This window comes from Penaeus japonicus, unplaced genomic scaffold (genome assembly GCF_977035675.1).
Source record: "Penaeus japonicus unplaced genomic scaffold, GWHDUDI00000001_assembly GWHDUDI00000023, whole genome shotgun sequence".
Lineage (NCBI taxonomy): Eukaryota > Metazoa > Arthropoda > Malacostraca > Decapoda > Penaeidae > Penaeus > Penaeus japonicus.
The window spans coordinates 20972614-20987796 of NW_028234425.1; positions in this window are offsets into that span (position 1 = coordinate 20972614).

Consider the following 15183-nt stretch of genomic DNA (forward strand, 5'->3'; position numbering starts at 1 on the left):
ATCAAGAAAACGACAAAGCAACGAATTCTTAAGCCCAAAGTCTATTCAGGCAAGTTTTATAAAGAAACCATACTATGTGAATTGAAAGTCTTCACCCCTATAATGCATACTTTTGGGTATGCGCGATGCCACCCCCCCCCGAACAACAAAAACTGGCTAATTAACCGTGAAGTTCGATAACGTCTAACCCCTATCCCAAAGTACCCTTCCACCCGTATAAGTAGCCAAGGAAACAAATTTAATTTAAAATAATAACCAGAGTCCAGAATGAAGAAGAACAAAAAAACTTACCAAGTTCGATTATGAAAAAAAAAAAAAAAAAAAAAAAAAAAAAAAAAAAAAAAAAAAAAACGGAAAAAAGAAAGAAAGAGAGAAAGAAAGAAAGAAAAAACCCCTAAAAGAATAAAAACATTTCGGGATAAATGAAGCAAAACCAATCAGTCAACAAATGGCAGACTGACTAAAAACAGCATATAAAATGTGCAGAGTAAAAAGAGCTTTCAAAAAGGGGCCCTTTCGCGCCCCCCTTCCCCGCATAAGATTTGTGCGGGGCGCCCTCCTTTCCCCCACACTCGCTTTTTAACCCTGATTTCGGTGTTTCCGGCGAGGTGAAGCCTTTTTTTTTCCCGGGGAAACTATTAAATCGTGGAATGGTAGAAAAGCACACCACGGGAAAAACAAGATGTAAAAAAACATTTTCAAAAAAATATATATATAAAATATAGATAGTAATAGATAGAGGACACACACACACACACACACCACACACACACACTACACACACACACACACACACCATATATATATTATATTAAATATATTACATACTTATTACTTATATTACATGTGTGTATTATATTAAAAGATATATATTATATTTTTATATATATATACATATTGGTGTGTGTGTGTTGTGTGTGTTGTGTGTATTTATATATATATATTATATTTTTATATATATAATAAATAATATATTATATATATATATACATATTGGTGGTTTTGGTGTGTGTGTGTATATTTAAAAATTATATTATATATAAATTATATATATATATATATATATAAAATAAATATATCTTATATAGGGAACCTTTTTTCTACTTTGAAAAAACTCTTGCAATACATGGGATTGTTTTTTGTAGTTAGAAGCTGATTCCCCTAAGCAATGCACACGTACGTGTGGTGTTTTGGTGGGGGTGCGGGGCGTGCGTGTGTGTGTGTGTGGGTGTATGCATAATATATAATCTATATCTATTATATCTATAAAATTTTAAAAATATATTATATGTAAAATGAAAAAAAACAACACACGCACGTGCCGGGGCGCGCATTCTTGATGGTTAAAGTGAAAATGAATGGTAATGGCCACAACGGGGGTTTTTTTTATTGTAATCAAGATACTGAAAAGAAATGTTTTTATACCAATATATCCCCTACTGTACTGGGGGGGCCGCAAAATTCACCTGTGCGAAATGTCTTCTTCTTCTTAAAACATTTGAAGACTCTCTTAAAAATAATTCAAACACCTTGTTTTAACTTTCCCAAACCCTAGTAATTCACCCTTCAAACAACAATAGAAAAAAAAACAAAAACAAGAATCCTCAAAACTTCCCCATATGCTTTCTTTCTTTCTTTCTCTTTTTCTACACTCATGATGTGTGCCGTCTTCGCCCGCATCACACGAGTGAAAGCCCGGGGGTTTAAAAACCCGCCCCCCGAGCGCCTGGGACGGCTCTAAGGGTGGAGTGTCGCTTTCAGACGTAGCAACCGCCGGGGATCCTAATCGAGACCCTTTTGAGGACCCCTTTGTTAAAGGGCCTTTTTTCCTTTTTCCCCGGCCTTTTTGTCTGTTCGTTTCTTGTTTTCTATTTTTTTTTGGTTTTTTTTCCTTTTTTTTTTGTCCCTTTTTTGGGATTCCTTGTTTTTCTTCGTTTTTCTATTCTCTCTTCTTGTTCCTTTTTTTATTGATTGCCGGTTTTTGTTTGCGGTACAGGGCCCGTTTGCATAATATATATTTATATATTAATTTTATGTAGTTTTACACACCACACACCCCACACATATAAATAATATTATATATAATAATATATAATATATATATATATATTAAGGGATGTTGTAATATATATAATAAAATTATATATGTTTATATTCAAATATAATTTTGTAAAGATATGTACATATATACATATATATATATATATATATATATATAATATATATATATATTATATATTATATATATATATAATGTCTGTGTGTGTGGTGGGGTTGTGTGTGTGTTGTATAATATACTACATATATAATAAAAATATAATATACATAATTATATTTTAAATATATATTATATATATAATTTAACAGTATATTATATATATAATATATATTATTATATATATATAATATAGTTTTATATATATACAACAAACATATAAAATATATTTAATATATTTATATATATATTATATACACAATAAATATAATATATATATAAAAAAAAATATAATATTATATAAAACAATATTTATATATTTATTATATATATATATATATAAAATATTTATATATATTATTACACATGCATATATTTTATAATATATATAATATATTATATATAAATATTATATATAAAAATATAACGTATACATATGCATTATATATACATATTTATAAAATAAATTAAATATATATATACAAATACATATATGTTATATTTGTTATTATACATATTTATACATATATTTTAAAAATATATATATATAAAATATTAAAAAGTTAAATATATTATTTGTTGGTGTGTGTGGTGTGAGTGTGTGTGTGTGGTTTTTATATAAAAAAAAAAAATTATATAAAATATTATATTTTTATATAAAAAACAATAAATATACAAATATATTTATATATATAAATATATATACATAAATTATACATATATTTTATATATAATATATATATATATATATAATTATATAATTATATTTATGTATTAAAAACATCAAACATATATTTATATATAAAAATATATATATAATATATATATCCATATATATATATATATATATATATTATATAATTTATATATAAAAATATAATTATATAATTATAATATATATATTATATTATATATATATATATATACCAATCCCTATATATATATATATATATATATATATTTAATATATATATATATAAAAAATATAAAAAATATACACAAGCAAATATATTAAAATATATATATTATAATTAAATATATTATAATATTATTTTTATATATATATACACATCATTTTAAAAATATATATATATATATATATTATATAAATATATATATATATATTTATATACGAAACTTTGCATATATTATACATTATATAATATATTATATATATACATATATATAAACTTCATATATTATATATATATATGTATATATATATACAAAATTAATATATATTATATATATATATATATATATTATATATATATGTGGTGGTGTGTGTGTGGTGGGGTGTATGTGTGTGGTGTATAAAAACATTTTTATAAATATATTTGTTTATCAAAACCCCATACTTTTTGCTTCAAAAATATTGACATTCATTGTTGCAAATCTCATTAAACTGACATCGTACTCTAAAGTGAGCAATCCACGTATCAGCATGACTGCTGAGCGCGAAAACCTTCATCCAGTCAATGGCAAAGCGCTGGGCCCTGGCCGTCTTGGCACTCAGATGCAGTGCAAGTGCCAGTTCCCTTATTTTTTAAACCCCAAATGAAATTTTCTACTCGTTTCTGGGGAAATCAGCTTTAAGTTTATTAACTATTTCAATACTTGTCTCCAGGGTAATTTAAATTTACACTGTGAGCATTGCCCAAAAGTCATTTTTTGAAACTAAATTCTATCAGTGAAATAGTACTAGAGTAACAAATCGTAAAACCTTCAAAGTTTCTGGAGTGACGCACGATGGAGGAAAAAAAGAATGACATCTGTTCGTGTACATTTTAACGATATTACAGACATGTTTTTCTGAAGGATTTGCCAGTGACTACTTGCAACTACCAAGAAAACATTTAAACCCTTAAAAAGGTTTTGCCCTTTGGCTCAGGTAAGAGGATTCCCTGGAGACGCGTAGGATTAAAAAAATGAAACCTCTGACTGAGTCCCCAAATAAGCAAAAGAGCTTTTTGCAATCCAGGAATCTGATAATTTTTTCCCTAGAATGTGCGAGAAAGCGGTGCGAGTTGCTGGCGGTTACGCTCGCTGGGCCCCCGCGGATCCTCCCTTGCACTTTGTCACGCCCTTCCGACTCCCGTTTTTAAACCCTTTTTATTAAGCCACTGGGTGGGAAACGATCACATTTCATTTAGTTTTTTTTTGGGAGGGAGTAAAAATTTTTGGACCAACAAAGATGAAAATTGGGGCGGAACTTCTAGTAGATTTCCCGAGATGACGTGTGTTATGAAATTTAAGGCCTACATGCCAAGGTAAATTTAGCATTATTTGAAATTTCCCTATGGACCGCACAATACCAACCTTTTTCCCCAAAATGAAAAGGGTTTGGGGCCCGCCCTGCCCCATCTGTAAAAAAACAACGTCTGGCAACAGTAGGAAAGGGTCTCATGCCGTCCGGTACCAGTTACTGGCGGACTGTTGTGCCAGGCTGCTGTGCCGGTTCTGGTACCGAGAGCATGGGGGAAAAACAAGGCTGCTCCTAAAAAGTTTCTCGTAACTCCTCTTTTGAAAGGTCCCATACAGCACCCTGGCCTGCTAAGTGTCCTTACCCGTGCCATAACACATGTGCTCGCGTGTAAGCTGCAAGCAGGTTAAAAATCAATTTTTCCCCCGGTTGTTTTTCATAAGTGTGAAAAGCTCAGTGGAAAATGTCCCAGGTTCAGTGGGTATCGCAACTTCTGAAACAAAATTCCCGTGAAGTTCGTTGTTTAGAGGATAAAAAATACTGGAGGAAATTTTGCCCTGTTTCCTGCCAGAGGTAAATTGTTTCATATCTGGAGATCGAAACGGCTGCGAGGTCACCTCCAAAGTGTCGTGTTATTTACGCCACAGGCTCGCGGTGCGGATGGGCCCCTGGAAGAGCTGTTCGGCGGCGCTGCTTTTCCCCCTCGGTTCTGTTCTCCCTGGGGGCCGCCTTTGGGGTCTCGATAGAAACTTTCTTCATTGATGACGCCGAAGAAATAGGGAGACGCACTGCGGGTCGAATGAGTAATGACGACCCCGATATGTCGTAAATTCCCCGCTTGCGTAAGTAATCCCATGCCCCCTGCTTTCAATTTAAAGGGGCCCAGTGTTGGCGTAAATGTAAGGCTTTATCACTAATAAACACAGAGAAGGAAACTTACTGTGGGTTTTCAATGAATGCAGCAACCCAATTCTATTTTTTCCCTTTCCAATCACGGCGTGGATAAAAAGTCTGGCCACAAGACTTCGATCATGGTTTCCCTGTCGTGAACTCATGCCGTTCAGAAGTGCAGGTGTCATGCTGTTCCCCGGGTTTCCAACCTCGTATGGGTGACCCACACTTAAAGCCTGGCCCCACATCGAATTAGGATCCGTCTTTTTCTTCCTTTTCTACGGGAAAAAATATAACTTTATCTGAGTGTGTGTTTATTTGTGTGCTTATGTGTGTGTTTGTGTTTATGTGTGTGTGTGTGTGTGTGTGTGTGTGTGTGTGTGTGTGTGTGTGTGTGTGTGTGTGTGTGTTGTGTGTGTGTGTGCGCGTGGTGCGTGCCCCCGTGCGTGTGGTATCTGGTGCATGTCTGTGTCTGTCTTTTTGTAATTTTAGTCATTGCTTGTCAATCTACCCCCTTTTAAAAGGGCCCTCAGCACTCTGGAACCCCACGATCTGCATAAAGTTCTTTAACCCACATCCATAACAAACCTTTTTTGGGGAAAGGGGGAACCCAATCCCTTTTTGCTTTTTGGGTTTAGAAAACCCTGCAGAGAACCCCGCCCGATGAAGCCCATGGCCCCATCACCATAACCCCGGTATGGTGAGGGTGGAGAAACCCAGTGTGTCAGCGTCGAAAGCCCTCCCAAATTTGTTCGAAAAATTTCCTCTTTTCGGCGGCGTTGTTTGTTGAAAAGGGCACACGTTCTTATAAGGGTAGGGCCATTTCCCCAGGTATTTTGGTCGACATGTACAAGAATAGAATTTTAATCCGCAGCAAGTCTCTTCGACCACACTGGCAACTCTGGAGGCGAATGGGTTTTGTGGGGTGGTAAACCTGCTAGGCCCGGGCCCTTTTCCCTTCCCTTTCCCGGGGCTTAGCTCGTCTTCATGCTTCAAACCCGAGTAAAAGGTTGCATTTGGCTCAAGCGCAAGTGGATGATTGCATTTTGAAGGGTACGGGGGGTGTTTGGGGGAGGGAAACGCGGGGTTTTTTACAAAGAGGGGAGAGCCCATCGAATGGGCGGGACCGTTTCACTTTTTCAAGGAGCCCCCTCGGTTTTTTCCCCTTAAACCTTTTACCCCCCTAGATACCAAATCCCCATTCCGCTACCCCACACCCACCGCTAACCCCCTATTCTTCCTTAAGATTATATAACAAATTCTGTTTTAAACTCGTTCCCCAAAAAACGGGTTCCCATAAGAATCCCCCAAAAACGGAGAATTTTATTACCCGGAGAAATTGTGCCATCGGAATCTATAGAAATTCAAACGGGGGACCTCCGAAACGCTCGTGATACTCATTTGGTTAAATTTCCTCAATATGTGAGAATTGGATGATTGGTTTTCCCCTTTCTCCCACACCCCCTTTCTGTTTATTTTGGGTAAAATTTTGATGGGCCTGCTGAGGTAACCACACCAATAGAAACGCACAAACAGTAATTCTCCGTGTTTCTCCGTTTAGTATTCCAAAGAAAGGGGGTTTTTTCCTCTGAAAATAATAATACTGGTGTGGTTGGGGCTTTCTCGCTATGAGAAGAAAGAGGAGAAGGAGAGGGAGAGGGGGGGAGAGGGAGGGAGAGGTGAGGGAGAGGGAGAGGGAGAGGGAGAGAGAGAGAGAGAGTGAGGGGAGGAGAGAGAGAGAGAGAGAGGAGAGAGAAGAGAGAGAAAGAGGGTAGGGAGAGGAGAAAAGGGAGAGAAGGGGAAAGGGGAAAGAGGAAGGGAAGAGGAAGAAAAAGAGGAAGAAGGAGGGGAGAGGGAAAATGAGGGGAAAGAGGAAGGGGTGAGGGTGAGGTGAGGTGAGGGGGGTGGGGGGAAGGAAGGGAAGAGGAAGAGGGAAGGGGGAAAGGGAAGAGGAAAGGGTATAAAAAAAAAATCCATCCTTAAAGATTTAAAAATATAGACACACCACACCACACACACCCCACACACACCACACACCACACACACCACACACACACACCCACACCCACACCCACACACCACACACACCAACCTCTCTCTCTTCCCTCTCTCTCCTCTCTCTCTCTCTCCCCCCTTTTCTCTCTCTCTCCTCTTCTCTCTCCCCCTCTCCCCCCTCTCTCTTTTGTCTCTTCTTTTTTTTTTCTTTCTCTTTCTTTCCCTCTTTCTCTTTTCTTTCTCTTCTCTTTCCCCCCCCCTCCCTTCCCTCCCCTCTCCCCCCCCCCCCCCCTCCCCCCCCATCTCCCTCCCCCCCCCCCCTTTCCCCCTTTTCCCCCCCCCCCCCTCCCCCCCCCTCCGTCCTCCCTTCCCCCCCCCCCCCCCCTTTTTTCCCCACCCCTCCCCTCCCTCTCCCCCCCTTTTTTTTCCCTTCTTCCCTCCTCCCCCCCTCCTCACTTCTCCCTCCCCCCCCCCTTTTCCCTCTTCCCCTTCTTCTCTTCTTCCCTTTTCTCCCCCTCTCTGCAATGGTAATGTAAACCATATAAGAAAAAAAGAGCAACATATTTCGTACATCTGACATTTGCTTTTATTAAAATCAATATCTTTAAATCTTCGCCAAAGCGGAAAATTTCTCATTGACAAGCGCTCCGCATTCCGGCCAACGAACTCTCTCATGAACCTTACGGACATCGATACCGGAATTTTTCTTGCTTATTATTATCATTTTTTAAATTTGGTAATGCAGTCTCATAGGGCTTTCCCGTGAGACGTTAGTTAAAAAAACACAAGGGGAACCCCCCCCCCCCACCCTCTAAAAAAAAAAAGAAGAAAATATAAAACATTTTTCTATTAAGAAAGGAATAATACGATAAGCTACAGGCTGATCATAAGGGACTTTTACCCTGTGAACGTGTTGCCTTTTCCCATGTTGATTAATCGTGGCCCAAAATGCATTTAGATTCAGCCTTTGGTAATGCACATCTAGAGGACACAAACTAAAAATACAAAAATGAAGAAAAAAAAAAAGTAAGACGGACATATAAATCTACATTTGCATATATACAAACTCCAGCACATGGAAACATATTCATATAGCCCAAAAATAGGCCTTTCACACATGAATACATACAAAAATTTGCGCGTGCGCCCCGCACACGAACCAAACACACAACACACACACACACACACACACACACACCCCCACACACACACACACACACACACAAAACAACACACACACACACTCTCTCACTCTCTCTCTCTCCCCTCTTTTCTCTTCTCTCTCCCCACACACACACACACAACACAAATCCAAACAACGCATTTTAGCAAAGTAGGTAAATATATACATGCAGCCATTCGGTGATCTGATTTAAGAATTTCCGCTCGACCTAAGTGCCGTACCGGAGTGCAAAATCCGGGAAAGGGTCAGCCTCGAGAGCAGAAGACTCGCCCCGCGACCCGCGATCACGAAAAACGCCCTAAGTGAACCCCGGGGAGAATACAGAGGAAATGTCGACGGCGGCTGCCTTCGCACGCGAGAAAAGGGGTAGAGGCATGTCTGCCCATCATTCCCTCCCCTGCACGTCTCTCGCACTTCCAAAGGTTTCCCACTGGCTTTTTTACATATTGCCCTTCTAGCACCGAATCCTGCTCGTGTATTGAAAAGTCTCCCCTGGCTCGAGAGAAACCCCTTTGAGGAAACCCAAAAAGGGCTTTCCACTCGCGTCGAATTCGATAGCCTGGATGACCTGCTTCTCGTTCCTGCCTTGGCTTTCCCCTTTGGGAGGGCGCGCCCCTTTTCTTCGCGGAAGGAGGGAAGTAGGGAGAGAGGTAAAGGGGGGGGGAGGTAGAGAGGGAAGGAAGTAGGGAGGAAGGGAAGTAAGAAAAGAGTAGGGTAGGGAGGTAGGGAGGGGGAAAGGAAGTTTGGGAGAGAAAGAGAGGGAGAAAGAGGAAGAAGGGGGGAGGGCGGAGGGAGAGGGAGAGGGGGGGAGAGGGAGGGGAGAGGGAGACAGAGGAGAGGGGGGAAATTAATTAATATATATATATTAAAATAATATATTAAATAAAATTTTTAATATATATATTATATATATATATATATTATTATAAATATTATATATATTAAAAAGAGAGAGAGAGAGAGTGAAAGAGAAAGAGAAAGAGAGAAAGAGGTAGGGAAAGAGTTAGAGATTTAGAGGCAGAGGGGTTTTTGGGGGGTGTGAGGGAGTGAAAAGGGGACAGAGAGATTGAAGTTCAAGTGAGAAAGAAGAACAGAGAAGATAAAAAAATGTAAAGAAAAAAAAAAGGGGAAAAAAAGGAAAAAATAAATATATGTGTATATATATAATATAAAATAATAAATATATAATATATGTAAATATAAATTATATATGGACTATATATATATAATTATTTAAAAAGAGAAAAGAGAGAGAGAGAGAGAGAGGAGGAGAGAGAGACAACGTATAGACACATATAAACCTACGACTAAATTTACATGGCGAGCCCTTTTAAACCGGCCATGTATGTTACGTGTGCATTACAATAAAACGAATTATGTATAAAATTTGTATTCGAATGTCAGGGCATTCAATGCAAAAATAAAAAACCCCCTTTTATAAAAGGGACGGTGGTGATTAAAAAAGACGAGGAGTAATCAATATTTCATTGTTTTTTTTTTTTCCCCAAGTTGCGAAATATCCCCCCGGCACCCCAATGTTAATTTTTTTAAAAGTTTCACTTCTTGAACGGGTCTTACATCATTTTCTTCCCCTGACGTGCTTCAGATTTGGCACCCGACCCGACGGCCCGGTGAAAGGGGGAAACCCCGGCTGCAGAACCTGGAGAGTTATACAACACACGCAATGCATCATCACGAAAAAGTACGCTACCGTACCCTACACATACACATACACATCACAAACTTCACATCACAACAATAACCCTACTATACACATACACGTACACTAACACATTGGCCCATACCCAACCCGTCCCAATACAAATAACAAACATCCCATATACCTACACCTATATAGACATACAGATCACATACACACATATTTTATATATATATGTACATATTTTATATATACATACATCTACTTATATATAAATATATATATAAAATATAATAATAATTATAATTAAAATTATTATACTATCACAAAAACCCAAAAACACACCACACACACCACACCACACCACACACAAAACCCCAAAACACACACACACACACACAAACATATATATAAATAAATATATTTATATATATTTTAATTATATAACTTGTATATTTATGTTATATTATAAAAGTTTTATTATATATGTAATTATATATTTATAATTATTTTGCTTTTGTAAAATTATTAGATTAAAGTATATAAATATGTATTATATAAAACATAATATTTATTTTTATGGGTTTTATTATATGCCAAAATGCTTGTAATTTTATTTAAAATTTATAAAAATATTTAAAATTTTTTATTATATTATTATTTTTTGTATGTTAAACAAAATTTAAAAACACACATGTGAAATTATAAAATTATTTATTATATATATTTTATATATATTGATATATATATATATTTGTTTTATAATTACCACACATAGTGAATATAATATATATATAAATATTATATAATATATATAAAATTTATATATATTATATGCTTTTATTTTTTTTTTTTATATATTTTTTATTTCCCGGTATAATTTTGTCTTTTTTTTTAAATTTTTTAAAAGTGTCTCAATATTTTTGACATGCTGTTTTTATATGATATTTATATGTATATATAATAATATGTATATAAAATATTATAATAATAAATATATTTAAATATAATAGATATTATATTACTTTTATATTTATAAAATAGTAATTTATTTATTATATAAATATATATATATTATATTTTATATGATCTGTATATAATTTTTAATAAAATAAAAATTTTTATATATTGTATGTAAATTATATTATATATTAAAATATATATTAAAATTTTATAATAATATTTATTTATATATAATATTATATCTATTAAATATATATTCTATATAATATATATATATATAATATATAATATATATTATATATAAAAATATATTATGATATTTATTTTTATATATTATATATTTAAAAAATAAAATATATTAAAAATAAAATATAAAATATTTATTATAAAATTTATAATAATATATATATAAAATATATTTATATATATATTTATATGTTCATTTGTATATATATATATATATATATTATATATAACTAAAATATATATATATAAAAATTTTAAATAAAAATATTTATATATTATATATATGTATAATGTATTATATATTAAATTATATATAAAATATGATAAAAAATTATTTAAGTATATGGGATATGGGATATATACATATACATTAATATACATATACATATACTATAAACATTATATATATATATATATATATTTATTATATATATAAAAAATTTAACCCTATAACTATCCCTATATATATTATATTATATATATATATTATATATATAAAAAATACAAAAGTTATGTATATGTTTGTATATGTAAATATACATATAAATACATATACATATACATATATATTTTATATATATATATATAAAAATATAATAAACACCATATATATATATTATATATTAATATATATATATATTTATATATATATATATAATATATATCCATATATATCATTATATATATATATATATTTTTATATATATAGATACCTTATATATATATATATATATTATATATATAATATATTTTCATATATACGTATATATATATATTTTAAATATATATTATATATATATATAAAATAATATATAATATTGAAATTTTATATAAATAAATAACATACAAACATACACAAAAATTACATACATCATTACAAATATAAATATACATATGTAAATTTATATATATATATATATATATATATATATATATATATATATATATATTCATATATGTATGTATATACACATATATAAGTACATATACATGCATATTTTTATTTTATAATCTTATAATCTTGTTATAATCTTCCATCTTTTCACCTAACTTTTTCCCTCATTCCATTCTTCCCACCCTCCCTCCCTCCCTCTTTCTCCTTTTCTTTTATGTGTTCCCCGCTTTTTCATCCTCCCGCGCTTTTGGCCTTTTTTTACCCTCTCCCCCACCCCCCCCCCCGGCGAGGCAGCAGTCAGTGACCTCGGCAGGGTCGTGTTTGGGCCCCGGGCCTGACCTCGCACCCGGGGGAAAATTTCGAACCTGGCTCGGGCTGCTCTTTTCCCCCCCCCTCGCTTGGCCCCTTTTTTCTCTGGCCTTGTAGAGGGGTTTTCGGGTTTTCTTTTTTGGGGGGGATTCTGTTTGTGTCTTTTTTTTTTGGGCCGATTGATACTGTGTTTTGTGGTGTTTTTGAATTGGAAGGGAAAGAAGGAAGTTGAAAGGGAAAAGGGAGGAAGCAGAATGAGAAAGATAAAGAGAAAAAAGAGAAAAAATTATACAGTATATTAATATATATATATATAAATATATATAATTATTTATATAAACACATAGATATATACCATATTTTAAACATTTTTTTTCTTTTGGTTGTTCCCAAAGAAGAACGCATCCCCCATGATCTTTCTACCGTTCGCTCCCCCACCCCTCTCCCGCTTCACGGGCAACCCCTCCCAGGCAGAGGGCGCAGTGAAAGCGGGCTGTTTGGGCGCAGCTCCGATGTGGCCTCACCCTGCCGGGGGTTACTGACGAAACCCCAGGGAACAAGACAAATAAATAGGACAAAAAGAATAAAAGAAGACGAAGAGTCTATAGAAACAAAGAAGAACACAGAGAATAAAAGGAAAAGAATTAAAAGACAAATGAAAAAAAAAAATAAAAAACGAAAAAGAACACGCGGGGGAGGGGGGGGGTTTCAGGAACAGAGGGGAAAATGAATTAAAAAAGAAAAAAGTGAAAGGCAGAAGCAGATCAAAAAAAGAAAAAAAGAAAGAAGCGAACACGGAAAAAGAAGACAAAGAAAGCACCCTGCAATGACATCATTGATCTGGGGAAGCAAGCGCGCAGTCTTGCTCTTGGGGTCAACGAACGTGAGCCAAAGGCGGTCGAAATCTACGGAATTCCACGCCTACGTTTTCCATCGATCATAAGATCTCTGTTTTGCTGTTCAGTTATTCCGAAAAATTTAACTAAATTTACAAAGAGGTTCGTTCACATCAAAGTTATTAGCCTGGGTGGTGAAAAGGGGATTATCTAAGTGACTAAGAATAAATCACCAACTTTAATGACTATTTATTTTTAAAGAAAATATGCATAATAAAAATAAAGCATGTAAGTTGACCAATAGAAGAGAAAATAGAAAATGGTTTTACTTTAATGATAATATAAAACAATAAAACTGGTTTAGTGACTATTATAAGAATCTCGGGATAATTTATGAAAATCAGTTTTCATGGTTTTTTTATGCAAGTAATAAATTCCAGTCTATTAATATGGAATTATAAAACATATGTATATATGTGTATATGTATATATGTATAAGTACAATATTTTATAAAGTAATTATAATTATATAAAATATATATATTATATAAAAGATATATAATATATATATATATATTTATATTATATATATATATGTGGGTTTGGGGTGTGTGTGTGAGTGTGTGTGGTGTTTTTGTATATATATATATATATATATAATATATAAAATATATATATTTAATATATATATATAATATTTTAATTTATATACACATACATATATATATATATATATATTATATATGTAAAATTTTTTATATATATATATATATATATATAACACACACATGTATGTAAATATATATATATATATATATTATATATAATATATATATAGTAGTTTATATATATTATATATGTATATATATTATATTATTTTATATATATATAATATAAATATATAAATATATATAATATATATATATATTATATTTATATGTGTGTGTGTGTGTGTGTGTGTGTATATTTTATATTTATATATATATTATTTATTTCACACACACACCACACACCCACACACACACACACCATAAAATATATAATAAATAAATATATATATATAATATAATATATATATTACATATACTATATACACATACATACATTATATGTATATTATGTATTCATATATATATACACATACATATATAAAAACATATATAACGTACACACACACAACAAACACAACACACACACACACACACACACACACACCACAACACACACACACACACACAAAAACACACCACACACACACAGCATATATATATTATATATATTATATATATTATATATATATAAAATATAGATTATATAATAGATAATAAAAGATAGATAAGAAAATCATTATAGTTAAAATATATTTTAAAATATGCTAAGATGTGTGTATGTTATATATATATATATCTAAATAACTATATATTAATATTCATACACCCATACATATCTATATCTGCTATCAATCAACTATCTAATCTACTATCTAATATCTAATATATATACCACACACCAACACACAAACAAAAACGGATGGAATGTAGCAACTGAACGCCAAATAACATTACGTTTCGGACAAGTAAACACCTCCATTTTCAGGTACACAAAACTAATTATTTGTTACATATGTTCGAAAGTCGAAACGTTGATATGTTATATAATCTGGTATATCATGTTTTCTATTTTTACCTCCGCCCCCCCCCCCCCCCCCCACACACACACCTTTTTCTTTTATGTCGATAGAAATGACATAGGTGAGAATTGAATTTCAATATGTTTGAAACCCCATG